The sequence below is a fragment of the Equus asinus genome, unplaced genomic scaffold (assembly GCF_041296235.1).
Source record: "Equus asinus isolate D_3611 breed Donkey unplaced genomic scaffold, EquAss-T2T_v2 contig_194, whole genome shotgun sequence".
In the NCBI taxonomy this organism is placed as follows: domain Eukaryota; kingdom Metazoa; phylum Chordata; class Mammalia; order Perissodactyla; family Equidae; genus Equus; species Equus asinus.
In genome coordinates, this window is record NW_027224843.1 from 1,338,331 (window position 1) to 1,354,497 (window position 16,167).

Here is a 16,167-nt window from a genome sequence, read left to right on the forward strand (position 1 = left end):
CAGAGGGTGGATTTCTGAATGTTGCTTTTTCCCCAGGTCTCCACGCCCTTGTGTGTTTCTTTTGCTTAACGATTGCCACCTGAAGCCAGCCTCTCTTGCCCATCTTCCTCAGTTTCAGAGGGTAGATATTTCAGGGTTGCTTTGTCCCCAGGGCTCCACGACTTTGTGCTTTGTTTTTGCTTAAGGATTGCCACCTGAGGTAGCCTCTCTTGCCCATCTTCCTCAGTTTCAGAGGGTGGATTTCTCCGTGTTGCTTTTTCCCCAGGTCTCCACGCCCTTGTGTGTTTCTTTTGCTTAAAGATTGCCACCTGAGCTAGCCTCTGTTGCCCATCTTCGTCCGTTTCAGAGGGTGGATTTCACAGTGTTGCTTTTTCGCCAGCTCTCCACGCCCTTGCGTCTTTTTTTTTTTCTGCTTAAAGGTTGCCACCTGAGCTAGCTTCTTTTGCCCATGTTCGTCAGTTTCAGAGGGTAGATTTCTCCTTGTTGCTTTTTCCCCAGGTCTCCACACTCTTGTGTGTTTCTTTTGCTTAAAGATTGCCACCTCAGCTAGCCTCTGTTGCCCATCTTCCTCCGTTTCAGAGGGTGGATTTCTCAGTGTTGCCTTTTCGCCAGCTCCCCACGCCCTTGTGTGTTTCCTTTGCTTAAAGTTTGCCACCTGAGCTAGCCTCTGTTGCGCTTCTTTTTCAGTTTCAGAGGGTAGATTTCTCCGTGTAGCTTTTTCCCCAGGTCTCCACGCACTTCCTTTTATTTTTCCTTAAAAATTGCCACCTGAGCTAGCCTCTGTTGCCCATCTTCGTCGGTTTCAGAGGGTAGATTTCTCACTGTTGCTTTTTTGCCAGGTCTGCACGCCCTTGTGTTTTGTTTTTGCTTAACTATTGCCACCTGAGCTAGCCTCTGTTGCCCATCTTCCTCAGTTTCAGAGGGTGGATTTCTCAGTGTTGCTTTTTCCCCAGGTCTCCACGCCCTTGTGTGTTTCTTTTGCTTAAAGTTTGCCACCTGAAGCCAGCCTCTCTTGCCCATCTTCCTCAGTTTCAGAGGGTGGATTTCTGAATGTTGCTTTTTCCCCAGGTCTCCACGCCTTTGTGTTTTGTTTTTGCTTAACGATTGCCACCTGAGCTAGCCTCTCTTGCCCATCTTCCTCAGTTTCAGAGGGTGGATTTCTCAGTGTTGCTTTTTCCCCAGGTCTGCACGCCCTTGTGTGTTTCTTTTGCTTAACGATTGCCACCTGAGCTAGCCTCGGTTGCCCATCTTCCTCAGTTTCAGAGGGTGGATTTCTCCGTGTTGCTTTTTCCCCAGGTCTCCACGCCCTTGTGTGTTTGTTTTGCTTAAAGATTGCCACCTGAGCTAGCTTCTGTTGCCCATCTTCGTCCGTTTCAGAGGGTGGATTTCTCAGTGTTGCCTTTTCGCCAGCTCCCCACGCCCTTGTGTGTTTCTTTTGCTTAAAGATTGTCACCTGAGCTAGGCACTGTTGCCCTGCTTCCTCAGTTTCAGAGGGTACCTTTTTCAGGGTTGCTTTTTGACCGGGTCTCCTCGCCATTGTATTTTTTTATTCTATTTTTTTTGCTTAAAGATTGCCACCTGAACTAGCCTCTGTTGCCCATCTTCTTCGGTTTCAGAGGGTAGATTTCTCAGTGTTGCTTTTTCGCCAGCTCTCCACGCCCTTGCGTCTTTTTTTTTTTCTGCTTAAAGGTTGCAACGTGAGCTAGCTTCTTTTGCCCATGTTCGTCAGTTTCAGAGGGTGGATTTCAGCGTGTTGCTTTTTCCCCAGGTCTCCACGCCCTTGTGTGTTTCTTTTGCTTAACGATTGCCACCTGAGCTAGCCTCTGTTGCCCATCCTCGTCAGTTTCAGAGGGTAGATTTCTCAGTGCTGCTTTTTCCCCAGGTCTCCAAGCCCTTGTGTGTTTCTTTTGCTTAAAGTTTGCCACCTGAAGCCAGCCTCTCTTGCCCATCTTCCTCAGTTTCAGAGGGTAGATATTTCAGGGTTGCTTTTTCCCCAGGTCTCCACGCCTTTGTGTTTTGTTTTTGCTTAACGATTGCCACCTGAGCTAGCCTCTCTTGCCCATCTTCCTCAGTTTCAGAGGGTGGATTTCTCAGTGTTGCTTTTTCCCCAGGTCTCCACGCCCTTGTGTGTTTCGTTTGCTTAAAGTTTGCCACCTGAAGCCAGCCTCCCTTGCCCATCTTCCTCAGTTTCAGAGGGTAGATATTTCAGGGTTGCTTTTTCCCCAGGTCTCCACGCCTTTGGGTTTTGTTTTTGCTTAACGATTGCCACCTGAGCTAGCCTCTGTTGCCCATCTTCTTCGGTTTCAGAGGGTAGATTTCTCAGTGTTGCTTTTTCGCCAGCTCTCCACGCCCTTGCGTCTTTTTTTTTTTCTGCTTAAAGGTTGCAACCTGAGCTAGCTTCTTTTGCCCATGTTCGTCAGTTTCAGAGGGTGGATTTCTCCGTGTTGCTTTTTCCCCAGGTCTCCACGCCTTTGGGTTTTGTGTTTGCTTAAAGATTGCCACCTGAGCTAGCCTCTGTTGCCCATCTTCGTCCGTTTCAGAGGGTGGATTTCTCAGTGTTGCCTTTTCGCCAGCTCCCCACGCCCTTGTGTGTTTCTTTTGCTTAAAGATTGTCACCTGAGCTACGCACTGTTGCCCTGCTTCCTCAGTCTCAGAGGGTACCTTTTTCAGGGTTGCTTTTTGACCGGGTCTCCTCGCCATTGTATTTTTTTATTTTATTTTTTTTGCTTAAAGATTGCCACCTGAGCTAGCCTCTGTTGCGCTTCTTTCTCAGTTCTAGAGGGTAGATTTCTTCGTGTTGCTTTTTCCCCAGGTCTCCACGCACTTCCTTTTATTTTTCCTTAAAAATTGCCACCTGAGCTAGCCTCTGTTGCCCATCTTCGTCGGTTTCAGAGGGTAGATTTCTCACTGTTGCTTTTTTGCCAGGTCTGCACGCCCATGTGTTTTTTTTCTGCTTAAAGGTTGCAACCTGAGCTAGCTTCTTTTGCCCATGTTCGTCAGTTTCAGAGGTTGGATTTCTCCGTGTTGCTTTTTCCCCAGGTCTCCACACCCTTGTGTGTTTCTTTGGCTTAACGATTGCCACCTGAGGTAGCCTCTGTTGCCCATCTTCCTCAGTTTCAGAGGGTGGATTTCTGAATGTTGCTTTTTCCCCAGGTCTCCACGCCCTTGTGTGTTTCTTTTGCTTAACGATTGCCACCTGAAGCCAGCCTCTCTTGCCCATCTTCCTCAGTTTCAGAGGGTAGATATTTCAGGGTTGCTTTGTCCCCAGGGCTCCACGACTTTGTGCTTTGTTTTTGCTTAAGGATTGCCACCTGAGGTAGCCTCTCTTGCCCATCTTCCTCAGTTTCAGAGGGTGGATTTCTCCGTGTTGCTTTTTCCCCAGGTCTCCACGCCCTTGTGTGTTTCTTTTGCTTAAAGATTGCCACCTGAGCTAGCCTCTGTTGCCCATCTTCGTCCGTTTCAGAGGGTGGATTTCACAGTGTTGCTTTTTCGCCAGCTCTCCACGCCCTTGCGTCTTTTTTTTTTTCTGCTTAAAGGTTGCCACCTGAGCTAGCTTCTTTTGCCCATGTTCGTCAGTTTCAGAGGGTAGATTTCTCCTTGTTGCTTTTTCCCCAGGTCTCCACACCCTTGTGTGTTTCTTTTGCTTAAAGATTGCCACCTCAGCTAGCCTCTGTTGCCCATCTTCCTCCGTTTCAGAGGGTGGATTTCTCAGTGTTGCCTTTTCGCCAGCTCCCCACGCCCTTGTGTGTTTCCTTTGCTTAAAGTTTGCCACCTGAGCTAGCCTCTGTTGCGCTTCTTTTTCAGTTTCAGAGGGTAGATTTCTCCGTGTAGCTTTTTCCCCAGGTCTCCACGCACTTCCTTTTATTTTTCCTTAAAAATTGCCACCTGAGCTAGCCTCTGTTGCCCATCTTCGTCGGTTTCAGAGGGTAGATTTCTCACTGTTGCTTTTTTGCCAGGTCTGCACGCCCTTGTGTTTTGTTTTTGCTTAACTATTGCCACCTGAGCTAGCCTCTGTTGCCCATCTTCCTCAGTTTCAGAGGGTGGATTTCTCCGTGTTGCTTTTTCCCCAGGTCTCCACGCCCTTGTGTGTTTCTTTTGCTTAAAGTTTGCCACCTGAAGCCAGCCTCTCTTGCCCATCTTCCTCAGTTTCAGAGGGTGGATTTCTGAATGTTGCTTTTTCCCCAGGTCTCCACGCCTTTGTGTTTTGTTTTTGCTTAACGATTGCCACCTGAGCTAGCCTCTCTTGCCCATCTTCCTCAGTTTCAGAGGGTGGATTTCTCAGTGTTGCTTTTTCCCCAGGTCTGCACGCCCCTGTGTCTTTCTTTTGCTTAACGATTGCCACCTGAGCTAGCCTCGGTTGCCCATCTTCCTCAGTTTCAGAGGGTGGATTTCTCCGTGTTGCTTTTTTCCCCAGGTCTCCACGCCCTTGTGTGTTTCTTTTGCTTAAAGATTGCCACCTGAGCTAGCCTCTGTTGCCCATCTTCGTCCGTTTCAGAGGGTGGATTTCTCAGTGTTGCCTTTTCGCCAGCTCCCCACGCCCTTGTGTGTTTCTTTTGCTTAAAGATTGTCACCTGAGCTAGGCACTGTTGCCCTGCTTCCTCAGTTTCAGAGGGTACCTTTTTCAGGGTTGCTTTTTGACCGGGTCTCCTTGCCATTGTATTTTTTTATTCTATTTTTTTTGCTTGAAGATTGCCACCTGAACTAGCCTCTGTTGCCCATCTTCTTCGGTTTCAGAGGGTAGATTTCTCAGTGTTGCTTTTTCGCCAGCTCTCCACGCCCTTGCGTCTTTTTTTTTTTCTGCTTAAAGGTTGCAACGTGAGCTAGCTTCTTTTGCCCATGTTCGTCAGTTTCAGAGGGTGGATTTCAGCGTGTTGCTTTTTCCCCAGGTCTCCACGCCCTTGTGTGTTTCTTTTGCTTAACGATTGCCACCTGAGCTAGCCTCTGTTGCCCATCCTCGTCAGTTTCAGAGGGTAGATTTCTCAGTGCTGCTTTTTCCCCAGGTCTCCAAGCCCTTGTGTGTTTCTTTTGCTTAAAGTTTGCCACCTGAAGCCAGCCTCTCTTGCCCATCTTCCTCAGTTTCAGAGGGTAGATATTTCAGGGTTGCTTTTTCCCCAGGTCTCCACGCCTTTGTGTTTTGTTTTTGCTTAACGATTGCCACCTGAGCTAGCCTCTCTTGCCCATCTTCCTCAGTTTCAGAGGGTGGATTTCTCAGTGTTGCTTTTTCCCCAGGTCTCCACGCCCTTGTGTGTTTCGTTTGCTTAAAGTTTGCCACCTGAAGCCAGCCTCCCTTGCCCATCTTCCTCAGTTTCAGAGGGTAGATATTTCAGGGTTGCTTTTTCCCCAGGTCTCCACGCCTTTGGGTTTTGTTTTTGCTTAACGATTGCCACCTGAGCTAGCCTCTGTTGCCCATCTTCTTCGGTTTCAGAGGGTGGATTTCACAGTGTTGCTTTTTCGCCAGCTCTCCACGCCCTTGCGTCTTTTTTTTTTTCTGCTTAAAGGTTGCCACCTGAGCTAGCTTCTTTTGCCCATGTTCGTCAGTTTCAGAGGGTAGATTTCTCCTTGTTGCTTTTTCCCCAGGTCTCCACACTCTTGTGTGTTTCTTTTGCTTAAAGATTGCCACCTCAGCTAGCCTCTGTTGCCCATCTTCCTCCGTTTCAGAGGGTGGATTTCTCAGTGTTGCCTTTTCGCCAGCTCCCCACGCCCTTGTGTGTTTCCTTTGCTTAAAGTTTGCCACCTGAGCTAGCCTCTGTTGCGCTTCTTTTTCAGTTTCAGAGGGTAGATTTCTCCGTGTAGCTTTTTCCCCAGGTCTCCACGCACTTCCTTTTATTTTTCCTTAAAAATTGCCACCTGAGCTAGCCTCTGTTGCCCATCTTCGTCGGTTTCAGAGGGTAGATTTCTCACTGTTGCTTTTTTGCCAGGTCTGCACGCCCTTGTGTTTTGTTTTTGCTTAACTATTGCCACCTGAGCTAGCCTCTGTTGCCCATCTTCCTCAGTTTCAGAGGGTGGATTTCTCAGTGTTGCTTTTTCCCCAGGTCTCCACGCCCTTGTGTGTTTCTTTTGCTTAAAGTTTGCCACCTGAAGCCAGCCTCTCTTGCCCATCTTCCTCAGTTTCAGAGGGTGGATTTCTGAATGTTGCTTTTTCCCCAGGTCTCCACGCCTTTGTGTTTTGTTTTTGCTTAACGATTGCCACCTGAGCTAGACTCTCTTGCCCATCTTCCTCAGTTTCAGAGGGTGGATTTCTCAGTGTTGCTTTTTCCCCAGGTCTGCACGCCCTTGTGTGTTTCTTTTGCTTAACGATTGCCACCTGAGCTAGCCTCGGTTGCCCATCTTCCTCAGTTTCAGAGGGTGGATTTCTCCGTGTTGCTTTTTCCCCAGGTCTCCACGCCCTTGTGTGTTTCTTTTGCTTAAAGATTGCCACCTGAGCTAGCTTCTGTTGCCCATCTTCGTCAATTTCAGAGGGTGGATTTCTCAGTGTTGCCTTTTCGCCAGCTCCCCACGCCCTTGTGTGTTTCTTTTGCTTAAAGATTGTCACCTGAGCTAGGCACTGTTGCCCTGCTTCCTCAGTTTCAGAGGGTACCTTTTTCAGGGTTGCTTTTTGACCGGGTCTCCTCGCCATTGTATTTTTTTATTCTATTTTTTTTGCTTAAAGATTGCCACCTGAACTAGCCTCTGTTGCCCATCTTCTTCGGTTTCAGAGGGTAGATTTCTCAGTGTTGCTTTTTCGCCAGCTCTCCACGCCCTTGCGTCTTTTTTTTTCTGCTTAAAGGTTGCAACGTGAGCTAGCTTCTTTTGCCCATGTTCGTCAGTTTCAGAGGGTGGATTTCAGCGTGTTGCTTTTTCCCCAGGTCTCCACGCCCTTGTGTGTTTCTTTTGCTTAACGATTGCCACCTGAGCTAGCCTCTGTTGCCCATCCTCGTCAGTTTCAGAGGGTAGATTTCTCAGTGCTGCTTTTTCCCCAGGTCTCCAAGCCCTTGTGTGTTTCTTTTGCTTAAAGTTTGCCACCTGAAGCCAGCCTCTCTTGCCCATCTTCCTCAGTTTCAGAGGGTAGATATTTCAGGGTTGCTTTTTCCCCAGGTCTCCACGCCTTTGTGTTTTGTTTTTGCTTAACGATTGCCACCTGAGCTAGCCTCTCTTGCCCATCTTCCTCAGTTTCAGAGGGTGGATTTCTCAGTGTTGCTTTTTCCCCAGGTCTCCACGCCCTTGTGTGTTTCCTTTGCTTAAAGTTTGCCACCTGAAGCCAGCCTCCCTTGCCCATCTTCCTCAGTTTCAGAGGGTAGATATTTCAGGGTTGCTTTTTCCCCAGGTCTCCACGCCTTTGGGTTTTGTTTTTGCTTAACGATTGCCACCTGAGCTAGCCTCTGTTGCCCATCTTCTTCGGTTTCAGAGGGTAGATTTCTCAGTGTTGCTTTTTCGCCAGCTCTCCACGCCCTTGCGTCTTTTTTTTTTTCTGCTTAAAGGTTGCAACCTGAGCTAGCTTCTTTTGCCCATGTTCGTCAGTTTCAGAGGGTGGATTTCTCCGTGTTGCTTTTTCCCCAGGTCTCCACGCCTTTGGGTTTTGTGTTTGCTTAAAGATTGCCACCTGAGCTAGCCTCTGTTGCCCATCTTCGTCCGTTTCAGAGGGTGGATTTCTCAGTGTTGCCTTTTCGCCAGCTCCCCACGCCCTTGTGTGTTTCTTTTGCTTAAAGATTGTCACCTGAGCTACGCACTGTTGCCCTGCTTCCTCAGTCTCAGAGGGTACCTTTTTCAGGGTTGCTTTTTGACCGGGTCTCCTCGCCATTGTATTTTTTTATTTTATTTTTTTTGCTTAAAGATTGCCACCTGAGCTAGCCTCTGTTGCGCTTCTTTCTCAGTTCTAGAGGGTAGATTTCTCCGTGTTGCTTTTTCCCCAGGTCTCCACGCACTTCCTTTTATTTTTCCTTAAAAATTGCCACCTGAGCTAGCCTCTGTTGCCCATCTTCGTCGGTTTCAGAGGGTAGATTTCTCACTGTTGCTTTTTTGCCAGGTCTGCACGCCCATGTGTTTTTTTTCTGCTTAAAGGTTGCAACCTGAGCTAGCTTCTTTTGCCCATGTTCGTCAGTTTCAGAGGTTGGATTTCTCCGTGTTGCTTTTTCCCCAGGTCTCCACACCCTTGTGTGTTTCTTTGGCTTAACGATTGCCACCTGAGGTAGCCTCTGTTGCCCATCTTCCTCAGTTTCAGAGGGTGGATTTCTGAATGTTGCTTTTTCCCCAGGTCTCCACGCCCTTGTGTGTTTCTTTTGCTTAACGATTGCCACCTGAAGCCAGCCTCTCTTGCCCATCTTCCTCAGTTTCAGAGGGTAGATATTTCAGGGTTGCTTTGTCCCCAGGGCTCCACGACTTTGTGCTTTGTTTTTGCTTAAGGATTGCCACCTGAGGTAGCCTCTCTTGCCCATCTTCCTCAGTTTCAGAGGGTGGATTTCTCCGTGTTGCTTTTTCCCCAGGTCTCCACGCCCTTGTGTGTTTCTTTTGCTTAAAGATTGCCACCTGAGCTAGCCTCTGTTGCCCATCTTCGTCCGTTTCAGAGGGTGGATTTCACAGTGTTGCTTTTTCGCCAGCTCTCCACGCCCTTGCGTCTTTTTTTTTTTCTGCTTAAAGGTTGCCACCTGAGCTAGCTTCTTTTGCCCATGTTCGTCAGTTTCAGAGGGTAGATTTCTCCTTGTTGCTTTTTCCCCAGGTCTCCACACCCTTGTGTGTTTCTTTTGCTTAAAGATTGCCACCTCAGCTAGCCTCTGTTGCCCATCTTCCTCCGTTTCAGAGGGTGGATTTCTCAGTGTTGCCTTTTCGCCAGCTCCCCACGCCCTTGTGTGTTTCCTTTGCTTAAAGTTTGCCACCTGAGCTAGCCTCTGTTGCGCTTCTTTTTCAGTTTCAGAGGGCAGATTTCTCCGTGTAGCTTTTTCCCCAGGTCTCCACGCACTTCCTTTTATTTTTCCTTAAAAATTGCCACCTGAGCTAGCCTCTGTTGCCCATCTTCGTCGGTTTCAGAGGGTAGATTTCTCACTGTTGCTTTTTTGCCAGGTCTGCACGCCCTTGTGTTTTGTTTTTGCTTAACTATTGCCACCTGAGCTAGCCTCTGTTGCCCATCTTCCTCAGTTTCAGAGGGTGGATTTCTCAGTGTTGCTTTTTCCCCAGGTCTCCACGCCCTTGTGTGTTTCTTTTGCTTAAAGTTTGCCACCTGAAGCCAGCCTCTCTTGCCCATCTTCCTCAGTTTCAGAGGGTGGATTTCTGAATGTTGCTTTTTCCCCAGGTCTCCACGCCTTTGTGTTTTGTTTTTGCTTAACGATTGCCACCTGAGCTAGCCTCTCTTGCCCATCTTCCTCAGTTTCAGAGGGTGGATTTCTCAGTGTTGCTTTTTCCCCAGGTCTGCACGCCCTTGTGTGTTTCTTTTGCTTAACGATTGCCACCTGAGCTAGCCTCGGTTGCCCATCTTCCTCAGTTTCAGAGGGTGGATTTCTCCGTGTTGCTTTTTCCCCAGGTCTCCACGCCCTTGTGTGTTTCTTTTGCTTAAAGATTGCCACCTGAGCTAGCTTCTGTTGCCCATCTTCGTCAATTTCAGAGGGTGGATTTCTCAGTGTTGCCTTTTCGCCAGCTCCCCACGCCCTTGTGTGTTTCTTTTGCTTAAAGATTGTCACCTGAGCTAGGCACTGTTGCCCTGCTTCCTCAGTTTCAGAGGGTACCTTTTTCAGGGTTGCTTTTTGACCGGGTCTCCTCGCCATTGTATTTTTTTATTCTATTTTTTTTGCTTAAAGATTGCCACCTGAACTAGCCTCTGTTGCCCATCTTCTTCGGTTTCAGAGGGTAGATTTCTCAGTGTTGCTTTTTCGCCAGCTCTCCACGCCCTTGCGTCTTTTTTTTTCTGCTTAAAGGTTGCAACGTGAGCTAGCTTCTTTTGCCCATGTTCGTCAGTTTCAGAGGGTGGATTTCAGCGTGTTGCTTTTTCCCCAGGTCTCCACGCCCTTGTGTGTTTCTTTTGCTTAACGATTGCCACCTGAGCTAGCCTCTGTTGCCCATCCTCGTCAGTTTCAGAGGGTAGATTTCTCAGTGCTGCTTTTTCCCCAGGTCTCCAAGCCCTTGTGTGTTTCTTTTGCTTAAAGTTTGCCACCTGAAGCCAGCCTCTCTTGCCCATCTTCCTCAGTTTCAGAGGGTAGATATTTCAGGGTTGCTTTTTCCCCAGGTCTCCACGCCTTTGTGTTTTGTTTTTGCTTAACGATTGCCACCTGAGCTAGCCTCTCTTGCCCATCTTCCTCAGTTTCAGAGGGTGGATTTCTCAGTGTTGCTTTTTCCCCAGGTCTCCACGCCCTTGTGTGTTTCCTTTGCTTAAAGTTTGCCACCTGAAGCCAGCCTCCCTTGCCCATCTTCCTCAGTTTCAGAGGGTAGATATTTCAGGGTTGCTTTTTCCCCAGGTCTCCACGCCTTTGGGTTTTGTTTTTGCTTAACGATTGCCACCTGAGCTAGCCTCTGTTGCCCATCTTCTTCGGTTTCAGAGGGTAGATTTCTCAGTGTTGCTTTTTCGCCAGCTCTCCACGCCCTTGCGTCTTTTTTTTTTTCTGCTTAAAGGTTGCAACCTGAGCTAGCTTCTTTTGCCCATGTTCGTCAGTTTCAGAGGGTGGATTTCTCCGTGTTGCTTTTTCCCCAGGTCTCCACGCCTTTGGGTTTTGTGTTTGCTTAAAGATTGCCACCTGAGCTAGCCTCTGTTGCCCATCTTCGTCCGTTTCAGAGGGTGGATTTCTCAGTGTTGCCTTTTCGCCAGCTCCCCACGCCCTTGTGTGTTTCTTTTGCTTAAAGATTGTCACCTGAGCTACGCACTGTTGCCCTGCTTCCTCAGTCTCAGAGGGTACCTTTTTCAGGGTTGCTTTTTGACCGGGTCTCCTCGCCATTGTATTTTTTTATTTTATTTTTTTTGCTTAAAGATTGCCACCTGAGCTAGCCTCTGTTGCGCTTCTTTCTCAGTTCTAGAGGGTAGATTTCTCCGTGTTGCTTTTTCCCCAGGTCTCCACGCACTTCCTTTTATTTTTCCTTAAAAATTGCCACCTGAGCTAGCCTCTGTTGCCCATCTTCGTCGGTTTCAGAGGGTAGATTTCTCACTGTTGCTTTTTTGCCAGGTCTGCACGCCCATGTGTTTTTTTTCTGCTTAAAGGTTGCAACCTGAGCTAGCTTCTTTTGCCCATGTTCGTCAGTTTCAGAGGTTGGATTTCTCCGTGTTGCTTTTTCCCCAGGTCTCCACACCCTTGTGTGTTTCTTTGGCTTAACGATTGCCACCTGAGGTAGCCTCTGTTGCCCATCTTCCTCAGTTTCAGAGGGTGGATTTCTGAATGTTGCTTTTTCCCCAGGTCTCCACGCCCTTGTGTGTTTCTTTTGCTTAACGATTGCCACCTGAAGCCAGCCTCTCTTGCCCATCTTCCTCAGTTTCAGAGGGTAGATATTTCAGGGTTGCTTTGTCCCCAGGGCTCCACGACTTTGTGCTTTGTTTTTGCTTAAGGATTGCCACCTGAGGTAGCCTCTCTTGCCCATCTTCCTCAGTTTCAGAGGGTGGATTTCTCCGTGTTGCTTTTTCCCCAGGTCTCCACGCCCTTGTGTGTTTCTTTTGCTTAAAGATTGCCACCTGAGCTAGCCTCTGTTGCCCATCTTCGTCCGTTTCAGAGGGTGGATTTCACAGTGTTGCTTTTTCGCCAGCTCTCCACGCCCTTGCGTCTTTTTTTTTTTCTGCTTAAAGGTTGCCACCTGAGCTAGCTTCTTTTGCCCATGTTCGTCAGTTTCAGAGGGTAGATTTCTCCTTGTTGCTTTTTCCCCAGGTCTCCACACCCTTGTGTGTTTCTTTTGCTTAAAGATTGCCACCTCAGCTAGCCTCTGTTGCCCATCTTCCTCCGTTTCAGAGGGTGGATTTCTCAGTGTTGCCTTTTCGCCAGCTCCCCACGCCCTTGTGTGTTTCCTTTGCTTAAAGTTTGCCACCTGAGCTAGCCTCTGTTGCGCTTCTTTTTCAGTTTCAGAGGGCAGATTTCTCCGTGTAGCTTTTTCCCCAGGTCTCCACGCACTTCCTTTTATTTTTCCTTAAAAATTGCCACCTGAGCTAGCCTCTGTTGCCCATCTTCGTCGGTTTCAGAGGGTAGATTTCTCACTGTTGCTTTTTTGCCAGGTCTGCACGCCCTTGTGTTTTGTTTTTGCTTAACTATTGCCACCTGAGCTAGCCTCTGTTGCCCATCTTCCTCAGTTTCAGAGGGTGGATTTCTCAGTGTTGCTTTTTCCCCAGGTCTCCACGCCCTTGTGTGTTTCTTTTGCTTAAAGTTTGCCACCTGAAGCCAGCCTCTCTTGCCCATCTTCCTCAGTTTCAGAGGGTGGATTTCTGAATGTTGCTTTTTCCCCAGGTCTCCACGCCTTTGTGTTTTGTTTTTGCTTAACGATTGCCACCTGAGCTAGCCTCTCTTGCCCATCTTCCTCAGTTTCAGAGGGTGGATTTCTCAGTGTTGCTTTTTCCCCAGGTCTGCACGCCCCTGTGTCTTTCTTTTGCTTAACGATTGCCACCTGAGCTAGCCTCGGTTGCCCATCTTCCTCAGTTTCAGAGGGTGGATTTCTCCGTGTTGCTTTTTCCCCAGGTCTCCACGCCCTTGTGTGTTTCTTTTGCTTAAAGATTGCCACCTGAGCTAGCCTCTGTTGCCCATCTTCGTCCGTTTCAGAGGGTGGATTTCTCAGTGTTGCCTTTTCGCCAGCTCCCCACGCCCTTGTGTGTTTCTTTTGCTTAAAGATTGTCACCTGAGCTAGGCACTGTTGCCCTGCTTCCTCAGTTTCAGAGGGTACCTTTTTCAGGGTTGCTTTTTGACCGGGTCTCCTCGCCATTGTATTTTTTTATTCTATTTTTTTTGCTTGAAGATTGCCACCTGAACTAGCCTCTGTTGCCCATCTTCTTCGGTTTCAGAGGGTAGATTTCTCAGTGTTGCTTTTTCGCCAGCTCTCCACGCCCTTGCGTCTTTTTTTTTTTCTGCTTAAAGGTTGCAACGTGAGCTAGCTTCTTTTGCCCATGTTCGTCAGTTTCAGAGGGTGGATTTCAGCGTGTTGCTTTTTCCCCAGGTCTCCACGCCCTTGTGTGTTTCTTTTGCTTAACGATTGCCACCTGAGCTAGCCTCTGTTGGCCATCCTCGTCAGTTTCAGAGGGTAGATTTCTCAGTGCTGCTTTTTCCCCAGGTCTCCAAGCCCTTGTGTGTTTCTTTTGCTTAAAGTTTGCCACCTGAAGCCAGCCTCTCTTGCCCATCTTCCTCAGTTTCAGAGGGTAGATATTTCAGGGTTGCTTTTTCCCCAGGTCTCCACGCCTTTGTGTTTTGTTTTTGCTTAACGATTGCCACCTGAGCTAGCCTCTCTTGCCCATCTTCCTCAGTTTCAGAGGGTGGATTTCTCAGTGTTGCTTTTTCCCCAGGTCTCCACGCCCTTGTGTGTTTCGTTTGCTTAAAGTTTGCCACCTGAAGCCAGCCTCCCTTGCCCATCTTCCTCAGTTTCAGAGGGTAGATATTTCAGGGTTGCTTTTTCCCCAGGTCTCCACGCCTTTGGGTTTTGTTTTTGCTTAACGATTGCCACCTGAGCTAGCCTCTGTTGCCCATCTTCTTCGGTTTCAGAGGGTAGATTTCTCAGTGTTGCTTTTTCGCCAGCTCTCCACGCCCTTGCGTCTTTTTTTTTTTCTGCTTAAAGGTTGCAACCTGAGCTAGCTTCTTTTGCCCATGTTCGTCAGTTTCAGAGGGTGGATTTCTCCGTGTTGCTTTTTCCCCAGGTCTCCACGCCTTTGGGTTTTGTTTTTGCTTAAAGATTGCCACCTGAGCTAGCCTCTGTTGCCCATCCACGTCAGTTTCAGAGGGTAGATTTCTCAGTGCTGCTTTTTCCCCAGGTCTCCACGCCCTTGTGTGTTTCTTTTGCTTAAAGTTTGCCACCTGAAGCCAGCCTCTCTTGCCCATCTTCCTCAGTTTCAGAGGGTAGATATTTCAGGGTTGCTTTTTCCCCAGGTCTCCACGCCTTTGTGTTTTGTTTTTGCTTAACGATTGCCACCTGAGCTAGCCTCTCTTGCCCATCTTCCTCAGTTTCAGAGGGTGGATTTCTCAGTGTTGCTTTTTCCCCAGGTCTCCACGCCCTTGTGTGTTTCGTTTGCTTAAAGTTTGCCACCTGAAGCCAGCCTCCCTTGCCCATCTTCCTCAGTTTCAGAGGGTAGATATTTCAGGGTTGCTTTTTCCCCAGGTCTCCACGCCTTTGGGTTTTGTTTTTGCTTAACGATTGCCACCTGAGCTAGCCTCTGTTGCCCATCTTCTTCGGTTTCAGAGGGTAGATTTCTCAGTGTTGCTTTTTCGCCAGCTCTCCACGCCCTTGCGTCTTTTTTTTTTTCTGCTTAAAGGTTGCAACCTGAGCTAGCTTCTTTTGTCCATGTTCGTCAGTTTCAGAGGGTGGATTTCTCCGTGTTGCTTTTTCCCCAGGTCTCCACGCCTTTGGGTTTTGTGTTTGCTTAAAGATTGCCACCTGAGCTAGCCTCTGTTGCCCATCTTCGTCCGTTTCAGAGGGTGGATTTCTCAGTGTTGCCTTTTCGCCAGCTCCCCACGCCCTTGTGTGTTTCTTTTGCTTAAAGATTGTCACCTGAGCTAGGCACTGTTGCCCTGCTTCCTCAGTTTCAGAGGGTACCTTTTTCAGGGTTGCTTTTTGACCGGGTCTCCTCGCCATTGTATTTTTTTATTTTATTTTTTTTGCTTAAAGATTGCCACCTGAGCTAGCCTCTGTTGCGCTTCTTTCTCAGTTCTAGAGGGTAGATTTCTCCGTGTTGCTTTTTCCCCAGGTCTCCACGCACTTCCTTTTATTTTTCCTTAAAAATTGCCACCTGAGCTAGCCTCTGTTGTCCATCTTCGTCGGTTTCAGAGGGTAGATTTCTCACTGTTGCTTTTTTGCCAGGTCTGCACGCCCATGTGTTTTTTTTCTGCTTAAAGGTTGCAACCTGAGCTAGCTTCTTTTGCCCATGTTCGTCAGTTTCAGAGGGTGGATTTCTCCGTGTTGCTTTTTCCCCAGGCCTCCACGCCCTTGTGTGTTTCTTTGGCTTAACGATTGCCACCTGAGGTAGCCTCTGTTGCCCATCTTCGTCCGTTTCAGAGGGTGGATTTCTCAGTGTTGCCTTTTCGCCAGCTCCCCACGCCCTTGTGTGTTTCTTTTGCTTAAAGATTGCCACCTGAAGCCAGCCTCTCTTGCCCATCTTCCTCAGTTTCAGAGGGTAGATATTTCAGGGTTGCTTTTTCCCCAGGTCTCCACGCCTTTGTGTTTTGTTTTTGCTTAACGAGTGCCACCTGAGCTAGCCTCTCTTGCCCATCTTCCTCAGTTTCAGAGGGTAGATAATTCAGGGTTTCTTTGTCCCCAGGGCTCCACGCCTTTGTGCTTTGTTTTTGCTTAAGGATTGCCACCTGAGGTAGCCTCTCTTGCCCATCTTCCTCAGTTTCAGAGGGTGGATTTCTCCGTGTTGCTTTTTCCCCAGGTCTCCACGCCCTTGTGTGTTTCTTTTGCTTAAAGATTGCCACCTGAGCTAGCCTCTGTTGCCCATCTTCGTCCGTTTCAGAGGGTGGATTTCTCAGTGTTGCCTTTTCGCCAGCTCCCCACGCCCTTGTGTGTTTCTTTTGCTTAAAGATTGTCACCTGAGCTAGGCACTGTTGCCCTGCTTCCTCAGTTTCAGAGGGTACCTTTTTCAGGGTTGCTTTTTGACCGGGTCTCCTCGCCATTGTATTTTTTTATTTTATTTTTTTTGCTTAAAGATTGCCACCTGAGCTAGCCTCTGTTGCGCTTCTTTCTCAGTTCTAGAGGGTAGATTTCTCCGTGTTGCTTTTTCCCCAGGTCTCCACGCACTTCCTTTTATTTTTCCTTAAAAATTGCCACCTGAGCTAGCCTCTGTTGCCCATCTTCGTCGGTTTCAGAGGGTAGATTTCTCACTGTTGCTTTTTTGCCAGGTCTGCACGCCCATGTGTTTTTTTTCTGCTTAAAGGTTGCAACCTGAGCTAGCTTCTTTTGCTCATGTTCGTCAGTTTCAGAGGTTGGATTTCTCCGTGTTGCTTTTTCCCCAGGTCTCCACACCCTTGTGTGTTTCTTTGGCTTAACGATTGCCACCTGAGGTAGCCTCTGTTGCCCATCTTCCTCAGTTTCAGAGGGTGGATT